This window comes from Stegodyphus dumicola, chromosome 7, assembly GCF_044657685.1.
Source record: "Stegodyphus dumicola isolate Sdum_Otavi_A_Nest chromosome 7, ASM4465768v1".
Classification (NCBI taxonomy): Eukaryota; Metazoa; Arthropoda; class Arachnida; order Araneae; family Eresidae; genus Stegodyphus; species Stegodyphus dumicola.
Genome location: NC_140774.1, coordinates 140,955,823 through 140,977,036, shown reverse-complemented (window position 1 = coordinate 140,977,036; position 21,214 = coordinate 140,955,823). Strand labels below are relative to the sequence as shown.

The 21,214-nt window shown below is 33.3% G+C and overlaps 6 non-coding genes across 6 annotated transcripts; all 6 read right to left on the bottom strand.

Moving 5' to 3' along the window:
* Positions 1 to 4,196: 4,196 nt before the first annotated feature.
* On the bottom strand, positions 4,197 to 4,269 carry TRNAV-AAC (transfer RNA valine (anticodon AAC)). Its single transcript has one exon. It is a non-coding gene; the product is annotated as a tRNA-Val (tRNA).
* Positions 4,270 to 8,815: 4,546 nt separating this feature from the next.
* Positions 8,816 to 8,888, bottom strand: TRNAV-AAC (transfer RNA valine (anticodon AAC)). The gene has a single exon. It is a non-coding gene; the product is annotated as a tRNA-Val (tRNA).
* A 4,586-nt stretch (positions 8,889 to 13,474) lies between these two features.
* Positions 13,475 to 13,547, bottom strand: TRNAV-AAC (transfer RNA valine (anticodon AAC)). The gene has a single exon. It is a non-coding gene; the product is annotated as a tRNA-Val (tRNA).
* A 91-nt stretch (positions 13,548 to 13,638) lies between these two features.
* TRNAV-AAC (transfer RNA valine (anticodon AAC)) lies at positions 13,639 to 13,711 on the bottom strand. The gene has a single exon. It is a non-coding gene; the product is annotated as a tRNA-Val (tRNA).
* Positions 13,712 to 18,257: 4,546 nt separating this feature from the next.
* TRNAV-AAC (transfer RNA valine (anticodon AAC)) lies at positions 18,258 to 18,330 on the bottom strand. The gene has a single exon. It is a non-coding gene; the product is annotated as a tRNA-Val (tRNA).
* A 91-nt stretch (positions 18,331 to 18,421) lies between these two features.
* Positions 18,422 to 18,494, bottom strand: TRNAV-AAC (transfer RNA valine (anticodon AAC)). The gene has a single exon. It is a non-coding gene; the product is annotated as a tRNA-Val (tRNA).
* Between the last annotated feature and the right edge of the window lie 2,720 nt (positions 18,495 to 21,214).

Below are 21,214 nucleotides of genomic sequence, written 5' to 3'. Positions count from 1 at the left end.
TATAGAGTATTTAAACGGCTTATGCTTTATAGAAATTTATATATATATACTTTAATTACCTTATTTCTTGTTTAAATGCATATTTTACACATTTTATTTTAATTACTCACCATTTTATTACTTTTAACATTATATATCTGAAAACTAAATTTATTACTTAAAATTCTCATTTCGTATGAAAAATTTTAAAACAGGGATCTACACACAGTCCTACGTTACATTCCTTGAACTCGTAATAACTCATTTGCCGTTTTGGAGGATTTTTCCGGGAATGTGAACAAAGGAAGCACCGTCGTCTCATTTTCTTATCAGTCTCTTCTGAACAAAGTTTTGGAAAATGTCTTTCAGTTAATCTTTCAGAATCAATATCAGAATATCAGAATTTCAGAATCAATATCTGAAATATTTTGCATCATTTCTGCTATTTCATGCTCTGTTAAACATTTTCGACGCTTCGACATTGAAACGGTAAAAACAGAAAGAATTCACGTCTAACAAGATCTAATTATTTTCTAAAAACTGAACTGTAAACCGAAATACTCGACGCATTAGCGCATATAAAACTTCTACTTACAATAAACAACTACCACGTACGAATAAAGTGCAATTTAAAGAGACGTCATAAATCACGCCATTCGGAAACATTTAGTTCCCCGTTTGTTTATATAATAAAAAACACGTGTACGTGAGTCATGCTTCTCTCATTTCGAGTAGAATGTCTAATGTACATGTATCTGAAACCATATGGACATACAGTGCCATCTTGTGGCATAAATTATAGTTTGAAAAACGTTCCAAGGTACTGGCACAAATACGTGACATTCGGTAGAAAACGCAACTTTTCTCTGGCACGCCTGCGTGTCGGCCGGTAGATAAGTGCGTTCGTTGCTGGCACGTATACGTGACAGTCGGCGCGAAGGGGTTAAGTCTATTTTCGTGTAAAATAAAGAAAAAATGTTTTAAGGGCTAATTTTAACATATATAAGAGCTCAAGTAATAATCTAAAATGATACCAAAAATTACGATGCTAGAAGCGAAACTTTTGTTTTTCTCATTTTTGTTTTAAAATTAGGCTTAGCGATGCAAAACCTCCGTCCTGTACGGTGACTACCTTCGATTCTCTTTCGTCCCGCACGAGCATCTTAAACAAAGGTGCGCCGTCGCGAAAAGGTTAAGCATTAGTTAGGGTTAGCATTAGTATCAGTTATCAGTAAAGGCATTCGAGACAAATCATTAGGGGACTGAAAACAAGGATTGGACGTTTTACACGACACAGGTACGTTTGCTGGTGATTTTCATTTAAAGTATTATTTGATTCATTGAAGAATCGGGATTTACTAGCATACATATATTTTACGCTAATTTATCGAACTTTTGGTTGAAAACTCAGGGATATAAAAGCTTTGCGTTGCCACTTTGCAAAGTGCAAGATATTTCTGTTACAAAATTAATCAAAATACTCGGCAATTTAAAAGAAGTGTGTTACCACTCGCCAAAACGTTAAACGAATTTAATAAACATTCAGGGATTTAAGAGAAATATGTGTTGCCTCTATCCGAATTAAAATATTATCTTCCAAGCATCAGTAAGTTGTCGTTCAACAAAGTGGGGATATTTCATTTTTTTCATTCAAATTTATTCTGTTATAATTTAACAAATTAAGAAATTTAAAAGCAGTAAGCAAAAGTTCATTTAAATTGTTATTAATTTCTATATAAAAAATTACACTAACAGATTTCATTAAAATCATCTTCCTCTATATATAGAAAGAAGAGTGTCCGTTTGTTTGTTTGTGTGCGCGTAATTTAGAGAAAGATTATGATTTATCACGATCTTGAAGAAATTTTGCGAAGTTCACATTCATAACCAAAGGAAGTTATTAAGATTTATAAGATTTCGAAGAAATTTCTAAGAAATTAAAAGATTTCGGAAAATCACCCTACGGAGTCAATACTCAAAGAATTTGACATTCATTGTAGGTTCAGGTCGCCGTTGTTGAGTTTTCGCTATCAGTGAAAATCATAATGCTAAGTGAAAAATTTTTAATTTTTTAACGAATATAAAAATTAATGCTTTCTACATAGTTTCAAATTTGAAATCGGATTACTAACCTCAACAGTCACATCAAACTTGCGTTCCCTTTTTTAGTTCTTACTAACACTGGTAGATGGCGCCATGTTCTTATGTTTTTCCTGATGAGAACAGTGTAGACTGTAGAAGATTTTTGTAGAAGATTAAAGGGCTTCTCTAAAATCCCTTTTTTTACGAATCTTTCAGAAACGGAGGAGAAAGTGGTAGAGATGGACGAAGATTTTCGGAAAGCTCATTTCCGGAGGAGGGAGAAATTAAAAAAAAAAAATACAGAATTAAGGAAAATTCTGTACGCCAAAGGGGCGTTTTTTAACGATTTCTGTATTACCTTAATATATTAAATATCATATTCTTCTCACTAAAACCATAAAATTCAGTTCAACAACAATAACGCAAAATAATTTTAAAATGAGCATATCTTTAGAATTTCCACTACACAGTCTCGTGCGCAGGAAATTTCCCCCCCCCCATACAGTGCTGCCATTGCTCGCTTTGAAATCGTTGAGTTTGTTAATCAAAAATTCGTTAAAGTGTTACAAAATATGAAATCGATAAAAAACAGATTCCAAATTTGGGCTTTCAGATGCCATATTCAGGTGGAAACGTACGATATTCAAAATTTAATGGCTCTAACTACCGTTGCCTTAGCACAATGCAATCATATATACATTCATGCAGATTCTTCATCATGTAATTTCTTTAAATATAATTAAGGGCTCTAATATTTGGTGGCAATAATTTGAAAAGTGAACCGACATTTTCAATGAACCAACGAAAATCCCAAAACAAAATTAAGAGTCCTTCTGGGGAACAAATTGCCCCTTTGGACTAAAACGACATAACCGATAACAAAGCAAGTATCAGTTCTTACTAAAACCATTACAGGGAGCCGTGCAGTTAGTTCTACAACAATACAGTTGAAGCCTGGTAAAATTTTATAGAATTCATCTTGAACCAGAACATTGCTGTTTACGTGAAATCTCGAAAAACTTTCCCCATTCCCATAAATGAAGCCTTTTCACTCTGCGTAAACCACAAGCAACGTCGGGTACTTCAGATTGTATGTAACATTAATTATTACGAACATTATTATCATGTGTATCTGTATATTACAGGAATTTTCAGTTATTAATATTTTATTCAATGCGGTATTTTCCCATGGATGTGAAAAATTAAACAAATTAATTTATTTTCAGTGTTTAAGAACTTGGTCCCTAAAGTAAGTTTTTAAAAACTTCACAAAAATTTATTTGATAAGAGATAATTTTTTTTAAAAAAAAAAGTTGTGGTAGTTTAATAGAATTTTTTTCCGAAATTCATTTGCGAGTTTTGGCACAACAATTGCTTAAATGCTTCTTAAAATCCTCTAACTTATCGATTTTAAAATATTACCTCGATTAATTTCTACACGCTTATCTGGTATTTTTATATGCAATTGGGCCAGTCTTTATTATTTACGATATTAACACGTCAAGTGTGAAGTCAGTCACCGATGGCTGACAGTTCGGATAGCTTCGGTGACTGATGACTGACAGCACACTTGTCGTTTAGGCTTCTTCAGTTACTGTTGACTGGCGATATGCAAGCAGCTTAAAAAATTATATACTTCTCAGATCTATCTTATAACAAATTCTAGCTAGAATATCGATGAAACCGGATATCGACGGTTAACGGAAAGGACAATAAAACTAATTTCATTAGTTCAAACTCGCATTAAAAGAGGTAAATCTGAAATTTTATATAAACGTAAGTGCATTTTCAAATTTCGAAGTCATTTCTTTATATAAGTTTATTAACTTCATATCTACGGTGAGTTTAAATGATAACGGCTTGTGCGCGAAAATCTGAGGAACACTCTAAAAATTATTAAAAAAAAATTAGAGTTGCACCCACCACATTCCGAACATGGGACTTTCCGTGTGTTAAGCGGATGTGATAACCACTACATCATGAGTGCACGTGTTAGATGTATCCCCAGTCAGTTAAAAATATAAACACTTGCTTTTTATAAATTAAATTAATGCTCTATTGTACACAATCAGTTCAAAATATAAATACTTGTTTTTCAAAAGAAAAATTAGCACTGTCATTTAGAAACTTAGGGCTGTACCCACCAGGTTTCGAACCTGGGACCTTCCGCGTGTTAGGCGGATGTGATAACCACTACACCATGGGTACACATGCGAGACGTTCTTATTAACAATCATTTCATAGGACAAATACGTGCTTTTCAAAAGTAAATTTAGTACTGTCAATTAAAAGGTTTATTGTGTTCTTTTTATTAATTTTAAACTGTATTGATGGATTTTATCAATTAAAACTTTGGAATAATTTGAATAGCGCTTCCGAAAATTATTTTAGAAGATAAGCCATTTTTTAACCCCTTCGAGCCGGGTAGCGAAAACGCGCGCTTATCGCGGAGGCCGGCAGTGTCTTCCCCGAGCGTCTCTCCAGGGCCGAGGGCTTTTTTACTACTAAGCCTAAATCCATGAAATTTCCGAAGTATCAACGCATTGTTTAATAATGCTCTATAGAGTATTTAAACGGCTTATGCTTTATAGAAATTTATATATATATACTTTAATTACCTTATTTCTTGTTTAAATGCATATTTTACACATTTTATTTTAATTACTCACCATTTTATTACTTTTAACATTATATATCTGAAAACTAAATTTATTACTTAAAATTCTCATTTCGTATGAAAAATTTTAAAACAGGGATCTACACACAGTCCTACGTTACATTCCTTGAACTCGTAATAACTCATTTGCCGTTTTGGAGGATTTTTCCGGGAATGTGAACAAAGGAAGCACCGTCGTCTCATTTTCTTATCAGTCTCTTCTGAACAAAGTTTTGGAAAATGTCTTTCAGTTAATCTTTCAGAATCAATATCAGAATATCAGAATTTCAGAATCAATATCTGAAATATTTTGCATCATTTCTGCTATTTCATGCTCTGTTAAACATTTTCGACGCTTCGACATTGAAACGGTAAAAACAGAAAGAATTCACGTCTAACAAGATCTAATTATTTTCTAAAAACTGAACTGTAAACCGAAATACTCGACGCATTAGCGCATATAAAACTTCTACTTACAATAAACAACTACCACGTACGAATAAAGTGCAATTTAAAGAGACGTCATAAATCACGCCATTCGGAAACATTTAGTTCCCCGTTTGTTTATATAATAAAAAACACGTGTACGTGAGTCATGCTTCTCTCATTTCGAGTAGAATGTCTAATGTACATGTATCTGAAACCATATGGACATACAGTGCCATCTTGTGGCATAAATTATAGTTTGAAAAACGTTCCAAGGTACTGGCACAAATACGTGACATTCGGTAGAAAACGCAACTTTTCTCTGGCACGCCTGCGTGTCGGCCGGTAGATAAGTGCGTTCGTTGCTGGCACGTATACGTGACAGTCGGCGCGAAGGGGTTAAGTCTATTTTCGTGTAAAATAAAGAAAAAATGTTTTAAGGGCTAATTTTAACATATATAAGAGCTCAAGTAATAATCTAAAATGATACCAAAAATTACGATGCTAGAAGCGAAACTTTTGTTTTTCTCATTTTTGTTTTAAAATTAGGCTTAGCGATGCAAAACCTCCGTCCTGTACGGTGACTACCTTCGATTCTCTTTCGTCCCGCACGAGCATCTTAAACAAAGGTGCGCCGTCGCGAAAAGGTTAAGCATTAGTTAGGGTTAGCATTAGTATCAGTTATCAGTAAAGGCATTCGAGACAAATCATTAGGGGACTGAAAACAAGGATTGGACGTTTTACACGACACAGGTACGTTTGCTGGTGATTTTCATTTAAAGTATTATTTGATTCATTGAAGAATCGGGATTTACTAGCATACATATATTTTACGCTAATTTATCGAACTTTTGGTTGAAAACTCAGGGATATAAAAGCTTTGCGTTGCCACTTTGCAAAGTGCAAGATATTTCTGTTACAAAATTAATCAAAATACTCGGCAATTTAAAAGAAGTGTGTTACCACTCGCCAAAACGTTAAACGAATTTAATAAACATTCAGGGATTTAAGAGAAATATGTGTTGCCTCTATCCGAATTAAAATATTATCTTCCAAGCATCAGTAAGTTGTCGTTCAACAAAGTGGGGATATTTCATTTTTTTCATTCAAATTTATTCTGTTATAATTTAACAAATTAAGAAATTTAAAAGCAGTAAGCAAAAGTTCATTTAAATTGTTATTAATTTCTATATAAAAAATTACACTAACAGATTTCATTAAAATCATCTTCCTCTATATATAGAAAGAAGAGTGTCCGTTTGTTTGTTTGTGTGCGCGTAATTTAGAGAAAGATTACGATTTATCACGATCTTGAAGAAATTTTGCGAAGTTCACATTCATAACCAAAGGAAGTTATTAAGATTTATAAGATTTCGAAGAAATTTCTAAGAAATTAAAAGATTTCGGAAAATCACCCTACGGAGTCAATACTCAAAGAATTTGACATTCATTGTAGGTTCAGGTCGCCGTTGTTGAGTTTTCGCTATCAGTGAAAATCATAATGCTAAGTGAAAAATTTTTAATTTTTTAACGAATATAAAAATTAATGCTTTCTACATAGTTTCAAATTTGAAATCGCATTACTAACCTCAACAGTCACATCAAACTTGCGTTCCCTTTTTTAGTTCTTACTAACACTGGTAGATGGCGCCATGTTCTTATGTTTTTCCTGATGAGAACAGTGTAGACTGTAGAAGATTTTTGTAGAAGATTAAAGGGCTTCTCTAAAATCCCTTTTTTTACGAATCTTTCAGAAACGGAGAAGAAAGTGGTAGAGATGGACGAAGATTTTCGGAAAGCTCATTTCCGGAGGAGGGAGAAATTAAAAAAAAAAAATACAGAATTAAGGAAAATTCTGTACGCCAAAGGGGCGTTTTTAACGATTTCTGTATTACCTTAATATATTAAATATCATATTCTTCTCACTAAAACCATAAAATTCAGTTCAACAACAATAACGCAAAATAATTTTAAAATGAGCATATCTTTAGAATTTCCACTACACAGTCTCGTGCGCAGGAAATTTCCCCCCCCCCATACAGTGCTGCCATTGCTCGCTTTGAAATCGTTGAGTTTGTTAATCAAAAATTCGTTAAAGTGTTACAAAATATGAAATCGATAAAAAACAGATTCCAAATTTGGGCTTTCAGATGCCATATTCAGGTGGAAACGTACGATATTCAAAATTTAATGGCTCTAACTACCGTTGCCTTAGCACAATGCAATCATATATACATTCATGCAGATTCTTCATCATGTAATTTCTTTAAATATAATTAAGGGCTCTAATATTTGGTGGCAATAATTTGAAAAGTGAACCGACATTTTCAATGAACCAACGAAAATCCCAAAACAAAATTAAGAGTCCTTCTGGGGAACAAATTGCCCCTTTGGACTAAAACGACATAACCGATAACAAAGCAAGTATCAGTTCTTACTAAAACCATTACAGGGAGCCGTGCAGTTAGTTCTACAACAATACAGTTGAAGCCTGGTAAAATTTTATAGAATTCATCTTGAACCAGAACATTGCTGTTTACGTGAAATCTCGAAAAACTTTCCCCATTCCCATAAATGAAGCCTTTTCACTCTGCGTAAACCACAAGCAACGTCGGGTACTTCAGATTGTATGTAACATTAATTATTACGAACATTATTATCATGTGTATCTGTATATTACAGGAATTTTCAGTTATTAATATTTTATTCAATGCGGTATTTTCCCATGGATGTGAAAAATTAAACAAATTAATTTATTTTCAGTGTTTAAGAACTTGGTCCCTAAAGTAAGTTTTTAAAAACTTCACAAAAATTTATTTGATAAGAGATAATTTTTTTTTAAAAAAAAAGTTGTGGTAGTTTAATAGAATTTTTTTCCGAAATTCATTTGCGAGTTTTGGCACAACAATTGCTTAAATGCTTCTTAAAATCCTCTAACTTATCGATTTTAAAATATTACCTCGATTAATTTCTACACGCTTATCTGGTATTTTTATATGCAATTGGGCCAGTCTTTATTATTTACGATATTAACACGTCAAGTGTGAAGTCAGTCACCGATGGCTGACAGTTCGGATAGCTTCGGTGACTGATGACTGACAGCACACTTGTCGTTTAGGCTTCTTCAGTTACTGTTGACTGGCGATATGCAAGCAGCTTAAAAAATTATATACTTCTCAGATCTATCTTATAACAAATTCTAGCTAGAATATCGATGAAACCGGATATCGACGGTTAACGGAAAGGACAATAAAACTAATTTCATTAGTTCAAACTCGCATTAAAAGAGGTAAATCTGAAATTTTATATAAACGTAAGTGCATTTTCAAATTTCGAAGTCATTTCTTTATATAAGTTTATTAACTTCATATCTACGGTGAGTTTAAATGATAACGGCTTGTGCGCGAAAATCTGAGGAACACTCTAAAAATTATTAAAAAAAAATTAGAGTTGCACCCACCACATTCCGAACATGGGACTTTCCGTGTGTTAAGCGGATGTGATAACCACTACATCATGAGTGCACGTGTTAGATGTATCCCCAGTCAGTTAAAAATATAAACACTTGCTTTTTATAAATTAAATTAATGCTCTATTGTACACAATCAGTTCAAAATATAAATACTTGTTTTTCAAAAGAAAAATTAGCACTGTCATTTAGAAACTTAGGGCTGTACCCACCAGGTTTCGAACCTGGGACCTTCCGCGTGTTAGGCGGATGTGATAACCACTACACCATGGGTACACATGCGAGGCGTTCTTATTAACAATCATTTCATAGGACAAATACGTGCTTTTCAAAAGTAAATTTAGTACTGTCAATTAAAAGGTTTATTGTGTTCTTTTTATTAATTTTAAACTGTATTGATGGATTTTATCAATTAAAACTTTGGAATAATTTGAATAGCGCTTCCGAAAATTATTTTAGAAGATAAGCCATTTTTTAACCCCTTCGAGCCGGGTAGCGAAAACGCGCGCTTATCGCGGAGGCCGGCAGTGTCTTCCCCGAGCGTCTCTCCAGGGCCGAGGGCTTTTTTACTACTAAGCCTAAATCCATGAAATTTCCGAAGTATCAACGCATTGTTTAATAATGCTCTATAGAGTATTTAAACGGCTTATGCTTTATAGAAATTTATATATATATACTTTAATTACCTTATTTCTTGTTTAAATGCATATTTTACACATTTTATTTTAATTACTCACCATTTTATTACTTTTAACATTATATATCTGAAAACTAAATATATTACTTAAAATTCTCATTTCGTATGAAAAATTTTAAAACAGGGATCTACACACAGTCCTACGTTACATTCCTTGAACTCGTAATAACTCATTTGCCGTTTTGGAGGATTTTTCCGGGAATGTGAACAAAGGAAGCACCGTCGTCTCATTTTCTTATCAGTCTCTTCTGAACAAAGTTTTGGAAAATGTCTTTCAGTTAATCTTTCAGAATCAATATCAGAATATCAGAATTTCAGAATCAATATCTGAAATATTTTGCATCATTTCTGCTATTTCATGCTCTGTTAAACATTTTCGACGCTTCGACATTGAAACGGTAAAAACAGAAAGAATTCACGTCTAACAAGATCTAATTATTTTCTAAAAACTGAACTGTAAACCGAAATACTCGACGCTTTAGCGCATATAAAACTTCTACTTACAATAAACAACTACCACGTACGAATAAAGTGCAATTTAAAGAGACGTCATAAATCACGCCATTCGGAAACATTTAGTTCCCCGTTTGTTTATATAATAAAAAACACGTGTACGTGAGTCATGCTTCTCTCATTTCGAGTAGAATGTCTAATGTACATGTATCTGAAACCATATGGACATACAGTGCCATCTTGTGGCATAAATTATAGTTTGAAAAACGTTCCAAGGTACTGGCACAAATACGTGACATTCGGTAGAAAACGCAACTTTTCTCTGGCACGCCTGCGTGTCGGCCGGTAGATAAGTGCGTTCGTTGCTGGCACGTATACGTGACAGTCGGCGCGAAGGGGTTACGTCTATTTTCGTGTAAAATAAAGAAAAAATGTTTTAAGGGCTAATTTTAACATATATAAGAGCTCAAGTAATAATCTAAAATGATACCAAAAATTACGATGCTAGAAGCGAAACTTTTGTTTTTCTCATTTTTGTTTTAAAATTAGGCTTAGCGATGCAAAACCTCCGTCCTGTACGGTGACTACCTTCGATTCTCTTTCGTCCCGCACGAGCATCTTAAACAAAGGTGCGCCGTCGCGAAAAGGTTAAGCATTAGTTAGGGTTAGCATTAGTATCAGTTATCAGTAAAGGCATTCGAGACAAATCATTAGGGGACTGAAAACAAGGATTGGACGTTTTACACGACACAGGTACGTTTGCTGGTGATTTTCATTTAAAGTATTATTTGATTCATTGAAGAATCGGGATTTACTAGCATACATATATTTTACGCTAATTTATCGAACTTTTGGTTGAAAACTCAGGGATATAAAAGCTTTGCGTTGCCACTTTGCAAAGTGCAAGATATTTCTGTTACAAAATTAATCAAAATACTCGGCAATTTAAAAGAAGTGTGTTACCACTCGCCAAAACGTTAAACGAATTTAATAAACATTCAGGGATTTAAGAGAAATATGTGTTGCCTCTATCCGAATTAAAATATTATCTTCCAAGCATCAGTAAGTTGTCGTTCAACAAAGTGGGGATATTTCATTTTTTTCATTCAAATTTATTCTGTTATAATTTAACAAATTAAGAAATTTAAAAGCAGTAAGCAAAAGTTCATTTAAATTGTTATTAATTTCTATATAAAAAATTACACTAACAGATTTCATTAAAATCATCTTCCTCTATATATAGAAAGAAGAGTGTCCGTTTGCTTGTTTGTGTGCGCGTAATTTAGAGAAAGATTACGATTTATCACGATCTTGAAGAAATTTTGCGAAGTTCACATTCATAACCAAAGGAAGTTATTAAGATTTATAAGATTTCGATGAAATTTCTAAGAAATTAAAAGATTTCGGAAAATCACCCTACGGAGTCAATACTCAAAGAATTTGACATTCATTGTAGGTTCAGGTCGCCGTTGTTGAGATTTCGCTATCAGTGAAAATCATAATGCTAAGTGAAAAATTTTTAATTTTTTAACGAATATAAAAATTAATGCTTTCTACATAGTTTCAAATTTGAAATCGCATCACTAACCTCAACAGTCACATCAAACTTGCGTTCCCTTTTTTAGTTCTTACTAACACTGGTAGATGGCGCCATGTTCTTATGTTTTTCCTGATGAGAACAGTGTAGACTGTAGAAGATTTTTGTAGAAGATTAAAGGGCTTCTCTAAAATCCCTTTTTTTACGAATCTTTCAGAAACGGAGAAGAAAGTGGTAGAGATGGACGAAGATTTTCGGAAAGCTCATTTCCGGAGGAGGGAGAAATTAAAAAAAAAAAATACAGAATTAAGGAAAATTCTGTACGCCAAAGGGGCGTTTTTAACGATTTCTGTATTACCTTAATATATTAAATATCATATTCTTCTCACTAAAACCATAAAATTCAGTTCAACAACAATAACGCAAAATAATTTTAAAATGAGCATATCTTTAGAATTTCCACTACACAGTCTCGTGCGCAGGAAATTTCCCCCCCCCCATACAGTGCTGCCATTGCTCGCTTTGAAATCGTTGAGTTTGTTAATCAAAAATTCGTTAAAGTGTTACAAAATATGAAATCGATAAAAAACAGATTCCAAATTTGGGCTTTCAGATGCCATATTCAGGTGGAAACGTACGATATTCAAAATTTAATGGCTCTAACTACCGTTGCCTTAGCACAATGCAATCATATATACATTCATGCAGATTCTTCATCATGTAATTTCTTTAAATAATATTAAGGACTCTAATATTTGGTGGCAATAATTTGAAAAGTGAACCGACATTTTCAATGAACCAACGAAAATCCCAAAACAAAATTCTCTGGGAACAAATTGCCCCTTTGGACTAAACAAAACCCTTTGTCCTTCTGGGGAACAAATTGCGCCTTTAGACTAAAACGACATAACCGATAACAAAGCAAGTATCAGTTCTTACTAAAACCATTACAGGGAGCCGTGCAGTTAGTTCTACAACAATACAGTTGAAGCCTGGTAAAATTTTATAGAATTCATCTTGAACCAGAACATTGCTGTTTACGTGAAATCTCGAAAAACTTTCCCCATTCCCATAAATGAAGCCTTTTCACTCTGCGTAAACCACAAGCAACGTCGGGTACTTCAGATTGTATGTAACATTAATTATTACGAACATTATTATCATGTGTATCTGTATATTACAGGAATTTTCAGTTATTAATATTTTATTCAATGCGGTATTTGCCCATGGATGTGAAAAATTAAACAAATTAATTTATTTTCAGTGTTTAAGAACTTGGTCCCTAAAGTAAGTTTTTAAAAACTTCACAAAAATTTATTTGATAAGAGATAATTTTTTTAAAAAAAAAAAAAAGTTGTGGTAGTTTAATAGAATTTTTTTCCGAAATTCATTTGCGAGTTTTGGCACAAAAATTGCTTAAATGCTTCTTAAAATCCTCTAACTTATCGATTTTAAAATATTACCTCGATTAATTTCTACACGCTTATCTGGTATTTTTATATGCAATTGGGCCAGTCTTTATTATTTACGATATTAACACGTCAAGTGTGAAGTCAGTCACCGATGGCTGACAGTTCGGATAGCTTCGGTGACTGATGACTGACAGCACACTTGTCGTTTAGGCTTCTTCAGTTACTGTGACTGGCGATATGCAAGCAGCTTAAAAAATTATATACTTCTCAGATCTATCTTATAACAAATTCTAGCTAGAATATCGATGAAACCGGATATCGACGGTTAACGGAAAGGACAATAAAACTAATTTCATTAGTTCAAACTCGCATTAAAAGAGGTAAATCTGAAATTTTATATAAACGTAAGTGCATTTTCAAATTTCGAAGTCATTTCTTTATATAAGTTTATTAACTTCATATCTACGGTGAGTTTAAATGATAACGGCTTGTGCGCGAAAATCTGAGGAACACTCTAAAAATTATTAAAAAAAAATTAGAGTTGCACCCACCACATTCCGAACATGGGACTTTCCGTGTGTTAAGCGGATGTGATAACCACTACATCATGAGTGCACGTGTTAGATGTATCCCCAGTCAGTTAAAAATATAAACACTTGCTTTCTATAAATTAAATTAATGCTCTATTGTACACAATCAGTTCAAAATATAAATACTTGTTTTTCAAAAGAAAAATTAGCACTGTCATTTAGAAACTTAGGGCTGTACCCACCAGGTTTCGAACCTGGGACCTTCCGCGTGTTAGGCGGATGTGATAACCACTACACCATGGGTACACATGCGAGATGTTCTTATTAACAATCATTTCATAGTATAAATATTTCTTTTCAAAAATAAATTTAGTATTGTCAAATAAAAAGTTGAGATTGTACCCACCAGGTTTCGAACCTGGGACCTTCCGCGTGTTAGGCGGATGTGATAACCACTACACCATGGGTACACATGAGAGACGTTCTTATTAACAATCATTTCATAGGACAAATACGTGCTTTTCAAAAGTAAATTTAGTACTGTCAATTAAAAAGTTTATTGTGTTCTTTTTATTAATTTTAAAGTGTATTGATGGATTTTATCAATTAAAACTTTGGAATAATTTGAATAGCGCTTCCGAAAATTATTTTAGAAGATAAGCAATTTTTTAACCCCTTCGAGCCGGGTAGCGAAAACGCGCGCTTATCGCGGAGGCCGGCAGTGTCTTCCCCGAGCGTCTCTCCAGGGCCGAGGGCTTTTTTACTAATAAGCCTAAATCCATGAAATTTCCGAAGTATCAACGCATTGTTTAATAATGCTCTATAGAGTATTTAAACGGCTTATGCTTTATAGAAATTTATATATATATACTTTAATTACCTTATTTCTTGTTTAAATGCATATTTTACACATTTTATTTTAATTACTCACCATTTTATTACTTTTAACATTATATATCTGAAAACTAAATATATTACTTAAAATTCTCATTTCGTATGAAAAATTTTAAAACAGGGATCTACACACAGTCCTACGTTACATTCCTTGAACTCGTAATAACTCATTTGCCGTTTTGGAGGATTTTTCCGGGAATGTGAACAAAGGAAGCACCGTCGTCTCATTTTCTTATCAGTCTCTTCTGAACAAAGTTTTGGAAAATGTCTTTCAGTTAATCTTTCAGAATCAATATCAGAATATCAGAATTTCAGAATCAATATCTGAAATATTTTGCATCATTTCTGCTATTTCATGCTCTGTTAAACATTTTCGACGCTTCGACATTGAAACGGTAAAAACAGAAAGAATTCACGTCTAACAAGATCTAATTATTTTCTAAAAACTGAACTGTAAACCGAAATACTCGACGCTTTAGCGCATATAAAACTTCTACTTACAATAAACAACTACCACGTACGAATAAAGTGCAATTTAAAGAGACGTCATAAATCACGCCATTCGGAAACATTTAGTTCCCCGTTTGTTTATATAATAAAAAACACGTGTACGTGAGTCATGCTTCTCTCATTTCGAGTAGAATGTCTAATGTACATGTATCTGAAACCATATGGACATACAGTGCCATCTTGTGGCATAAATTATAGTTTGAAAAACGTTCCAAGGTACTGGCACAAATACGTGACATTCGGTAGAAAACGCAACTTTTCTCTGGCACGCCTGCGTGTCGGCCGGTAGATAAGTGCGTTCGTTGCTGGCACGTATACGTGACAGTCGGCGCGAAGGGGTTAAGTCTATTTTCGTGTAAAATAAAGAAAAAATGTTTTAAGGGCTAATTTTAACATATATAAGAGCTCAAGTAATAATCTAAAATGATACCAAAAATTACGATGCTAGAAGCGAAACTTTTGTTTTTCTCATTTTTGTTTTAAAATTAGGCTTAGCGATGCAAAACCTCCGTCCTGTACGGTGACTACCTTCGATTCTCTTTCGTCCCGCACGAGCATCTTAAACAAAGGTGCGCCGTCGCGAAAAGGTTAAGCATTAGTTAGGGTTAGCATTAGTATCAGTTATCAGTAAAGGCATTCGAGACAAATCATTAGGGGACTGAAAACAAGGATTGGACGTTTTACACGACACAGGTACGTTTGCTGGTGATTTTCATTTAAAGTATTATTTGATTCATTGAAGAATCGGGATTTACTAGCATACATATATTTTACGCTAATTTATCGAACTTTTGGTTGAAAACTCAGGGATATAAAAGCTTTGCGTTGCCACTTTGCAAAGTGCAAGATATTTCTGTTACAAAATTAATCAAAATACTCGGCAATTTAAAAGAAGTGTGTTACCACTCGCCAAAACGTTAAACGAATTTAATAAACATTCAGGGATTTAAGAGAAATATGTGTTGCCTCTATCCGAATTAAAATATTATCTTCCAAGCATCAGTAAGTTGTCGTTCAACAAAGTGGGGATATTTCATTTTTTTCATTCAAATTTATTCTGTTATAATTTAACAAATTAAGAAATTTAAAAGCAGTAAGCAAAAGTTCATTTAAATTGTTATTAATTTCTATATAAAAAATTACACTAACAGATTTCATTAAAATCATCTTCCTCTATATATAGAAAGAAGAGTGTCCGTTTGTTTGTTTGTGTGCGCGTAATTTAGAGAAAGATTACGATTTATCACGATCTTGAAGAAATTTTGCGAAGTTCACATTCATAACCAAAGGAAGTTATTAAGATTTATAAGATTTCGAAGAAATTTCTAAGAAATTAAAAGATTTCGGAAAATCACCCTACGGAGTCAATACTCAAAGAATTTGACATTCATTGTAGGTTCAGGTCGCCGTTGTTGAGTTTTCGCTATCAGTGAAAATCATAATGCTAAGTGAAAAATTTTTAATTTTTTAACGAATATAAAAATTAATGCTTTCTACATAGTTTCAAATTTGAAATCGGATTACTAACCTCAACAGTCACATCAAACTTGCGTTCCCTTTTTTAGTTCTTACTAACACTGGTAGATGGCGCCATGTTCTTATGTTTTTCCTGATGAGAACAGTGTAGACTGTAGAAGATTTTTGTAGAAGATTAAAGGGCTTCTCTAAAATCCCTTTTTTTACGAATCTTTCAGAAACGGAGAAGAAAGTGGTAGAGATGGACGAAGATTTTCGGAAAGCTCATTTCCGGAGGAGGGAGAAATTAAAAAAAAAAAATACAGAATTAAGGAAAATTCTGTACGCCAAAGGGGCGTTTTTAACGATTTCTGTATTACCTTAATATATTAAATATCATATTCTTCTCACTAAAACCATAAAATTCAGTTCAACAACAATAACGCAAAATAATTTTAAAATGAGCATATCTTTAGAATTTCCACTACACAGTCTCGTGCGCAGGAAATTTCCCCCCCCCATACAGTGCTGCCATTGCTCGCTTTGAAATCGTTGAGTTTGTTAATCAAAAATTCGTTAAAGTGTTACAAAATATGAAATCGATAAAAAACAGATTCCAAATTTGGGCTTTCAGATGCCATATTCAGGTGGAAACGTACGATATTCAAAATTTAATGGCTCTAACTACCGTTGCCTTAGCACAATGCAATCATATATACATTCATGCAGATTCTTCATCATGTAATTTCTTTAAATATAATTAAGGACTCTAATATTTGGTGGCAATAATTTGAAAAGTGAACCGACATTTTCAATGAACCAACGAAAATCCCAAAACAAAATTAAGAGTCCTTCTGGGGAACAAATTGCCCCTTTGGACTAAAACGACATAACCGATAACAAAGCAAGTATCAGTTCTTACTAAAACCATTACAGGGAGCCGTGCAGTTAGTTCTACAACAATACAGTTGAAGCCTGGTAAAATTTTATAGAATTCATCTTGAACCAGAACATTGCTGTTTACGTGAAATCTCGAAAAACTTTCCCCATTCCCATAAATGAAGCCTTTTCACTCTGCGTAAACCACAAGCAACGTCGGGTACTTCAGATTGTATGTAACATTAATTATTACGAACATTATTATCATGTGTATCTGTATATTACAGGAATTTTCAGTTATTAATATTTTATTCAATGCGGTATTTGCCCATGGATGTGAAAAATTAAACAAATTAATTTATTTTCAGTGTTTAAGAACTTGGTCCCTAAAGTAAGTTTTTAAAAACTTCACAAAAATTTATTTGATAAGAGATAATTTTTTTTAAAAAAAAAAAGTTGTGGTAGTTTAATACAATTTTTTTCCGAAATTCATTTGCGAGTTTTGGCACAAAAATTGCTTAAATGCTTCTTAAAATCCTCTAACTTATCGATTTTAAAATATTACCTCGATTAATTTCTACACGCTTATCTGGTATTTTTATATGCAATTGGGCCAGTCTTTATTATTTACGATATTAACACGTCAAGTGTGAAGTCAGTCACCGATGGCTGACAGTTCGGATAGCTTCGGTGACTGATGACTGACAGCACACTTGTCGTTTAGGCTTCTTCAGTTACTGTTGACTGGCGATATGCAAGCAGCTTAAAAAATTATATACTTCTCAGATCTATCTTATAACAAATTCTAGCTAGAATATCGATGAAACCGGATATCGACGGTTAACGGAAAGGACAATAAAACTAATTTCATTAGTTCAAACTCGCATTAAAAGAGGTAAATCTGAAATTTTATATAAACGTAAGTGCATTTTCAAATTTCGAAGTCATTTCTTTATATAAGTTTATTAACTTCATATCTACGGTGAGTTTAAATGATAACGGCTTGTGCGCGAAAATCTGAGGAACACTCTAAAAATTATTAAAAAAAAATTAGAGTTGCACCCACCACATTCCGAACATGGGACTTTCCGTGTGTTAAGCGGATGTGATAACCACTACATCATGAGTGCACGTGTTAGATGTATCCCCAGTCAGTTAAAAATATAAACACTTGCTTTCTATAAATTAAATTAATGCTCTATTGTACACAATCAGTTCAAAATATAAATACTTGTTTTTCAAAAGAAAAATTAGCACTGTCATTTAGAAACTTAGGGCTGTACCCACCAGGTTTCGAACCTGGGACCTTCCGCGTGTTAGGCGGATGTGATAACCACTACACCATGGGTACACATGCGAGATGTTCTTATTAACAATCATTTCATAGTATAAATATTTCTTTTCAAAAATAAATTTAGTATTGTCAAATAAAAAGTTGAGATTGTACCCACCAGGTTTCGAACCTGGGACCTTCCGCGTGTTAGGCGGATGTGATAACCACTACACCATGGGTACACATGCGAGACGTTCTTATTAACAATCATTTCATAGGACAAATACGTGCTTTTCAAAAGTAAATTTAGTACTGTCAATTAAAAAGTTTATTGTGTTCTTTTTATTAATTTTAAAGTGTATTGATGGATTTTATCAATTAAAACTTTGGAATAATTTGAATAGCGCTTCCGAAAATTATTTTAGAAGATAAGCAATTTTTTAACCCCTTCGAGCCGGGTAGCGAAAACGCGCGCTTATCGCGGAGGCCGGCAGTGTCTTCCCCGAGCGTCTCTCCAGGGCCGAGGGCTTTTTTACTAATAAGCCTAAATCCATGAAATTTCCGAAGTATCAACGCATTGTTTAATAATGCTCTATAGAGTATTTAAACGGCTTATGCTTTATAGAAATTTATATATATATACTTTAATTACCTTATTTCTTGTTTAAATGCATATTTTACACATTTTATTTTAATTACTCACCATTTTATTACTTTTAACATTATATATCTGAAAACTAAATATATTACTTAAAATTCACATTTCGTATGAAAAATTTTAAAACAGGGATCTACACACAGTCCTACGTTACATTCCTTGAACTCGTAATAACTCATTTGCCGTTTTGGAGGATTTTTCCGGGAATGTGAACAAAGGAAGCACCGTCGTCTCATTTTCTTATCAGTCTCTTCTGAACAAAGTTTTGGAAAATGTCTTTCAGTTAATCTTTCAGAATCAATATCAGAATATCAGAATTTCAGAATCAATATCTGAAATATTTTGCATCATTTCTGCTATTTCATGCTCTGTTAAACATTTTCGACGCTTCGACATTGAAACGGTAAAAACAGAAAGAATTCACGTCTAACAAGATCTAATTATTTTCTAAAAACTGAACTGTAAACCGAAATACTCGACGCTTTAGCGCATATAAAACTTCTACTTACAATAAACAACTACCACGTACGAATAAAGTGCAATTTAAAGAGACGTCATAAATCACGCCATTCGGAAACATTTAGTTCCCCGTTTGTTTATATAATAAAAAACACGTGTACGTGAGTCATGCTTCTCTCATTTCGAGTAGAATGTCTAATGTACATGTATCTGAAACCATATGGACATACAGTGCCATCTTGTGGCATAAATTATAGTTTGAAAAACGTTCCAAGGTACTGGCACAAATACGTGACATTCGGTAGAAAACGCAACTTTTCTCTGGCACGCCTGCGTGTCGGCCGGTAGATAAGTGCGTTCGTTGCTGGCACGTATACGTGACAGTCGGCGCGAAGGGGTTAAGTCTATTTTCGTGTAAAATAAAGAAAAAATGTTTTAAGGGCTAATTTTAACATATATAAGAGCTCAAGTAATAATCTAAAATGATACCAAAAATTACGATGCTAGAAGCGAAACTTTTGTTTTTCTCATTTTTGTTTTAAAATTAGGCTTAGCGATGCAAAACCTCCGTCCTGTACGGTGACTACCTTCGATTCTCTTTCGTCCCGCACGAGCATCTTAAACAAAGGTGCGCCGTCGCGAAAAGGTTAAGCATTAGTTAGGGTTAGCATTAGTATCAGTTATCAGTAAAGGCATTCGAGACAAATCATTAGGGGACTGAAAACAAGGATTGGACGTTTTACACGACACAGGTACGTTTGCTGGTGATTTTCATTTAAAGTATTATTTGATTCATTGAAGAATCGGGATTTACTAGCATACATATATTTTACGCTAATTTATCGAACTTTTGGTTGAAAACTCAGGGATATAAAAGCTTTGCGTTGCCACTTTGCAAAGTGCAAGATATTTCTGTTACAAAATTAATCAAAATACTCGGCAATTTAAAAGAAGTGTGTTACCACTCGCCAAAACGTTAAACGAATTTAATAAACATTCAGGGATTTAAGAGAAATATGTGTTGCCTCTATCCGAATTAAAATATTATCTTCCAAGCATCAGTAAGTTGTCGTTCAACAAAGTGGGGATATTTCATTTTTTTCATTCAAATTTATTCTGTTATAATTTAACAAATTAAGAAATTTAAAAGCAGTAAGCAAAAGTTCATTTAAATTGTTATTAATTTCTATATAAAAAATTACACTAACAGATTTCATTAAAATCATCTTCCTCTATATATAGAAAGAAGAGTGTCCGTTTGTTTGTTTGTGTGCGCGTAATTTAGAGAAAGATTACGATTTATCACGATCTTGAAGAAATTTTGCGAAGTTCACATTCATAACCAAAGGAAGTTATTAAGATTTATAAGATTTCGAAGAAATTTCTAAGAAATTAAAAGATTTCGGAAAATCACCCTACGGAGTCAATACTCAAAGAATTTGACATTCATTGTAGGTTCAGGTCGCCGTTGTTGAGTTTTCGCTATCAGTGAAAATCATAATGCTAAGTGAAAAATTTTTAATTTTTTAACGAATATAAAAATTAATGCTTTCTACATAGTTTCAAATTTGAAATCGGATTACTAACCTCAACAGTCACATCAAACTTGCGTTCCCTTTTTTAGTTCTTACTAACACTGGTAGATGGCGCCATGTTCTTATGTTTTTCCTGATGAGAACAGTGTAGACTGTAGAAGATTTTTGTAGAAGATTAAAGGGCTTCTCTAAAATCCCTTTTTTTACGAATCTTTCAGAAACGGAGAAGAAAGTGGTAGAGATGGACGAAGATTTTCGGAAAGCTCATTTCCGGAGGAGGGAGAAATTAAAAAAAAAAAATACAGAATTA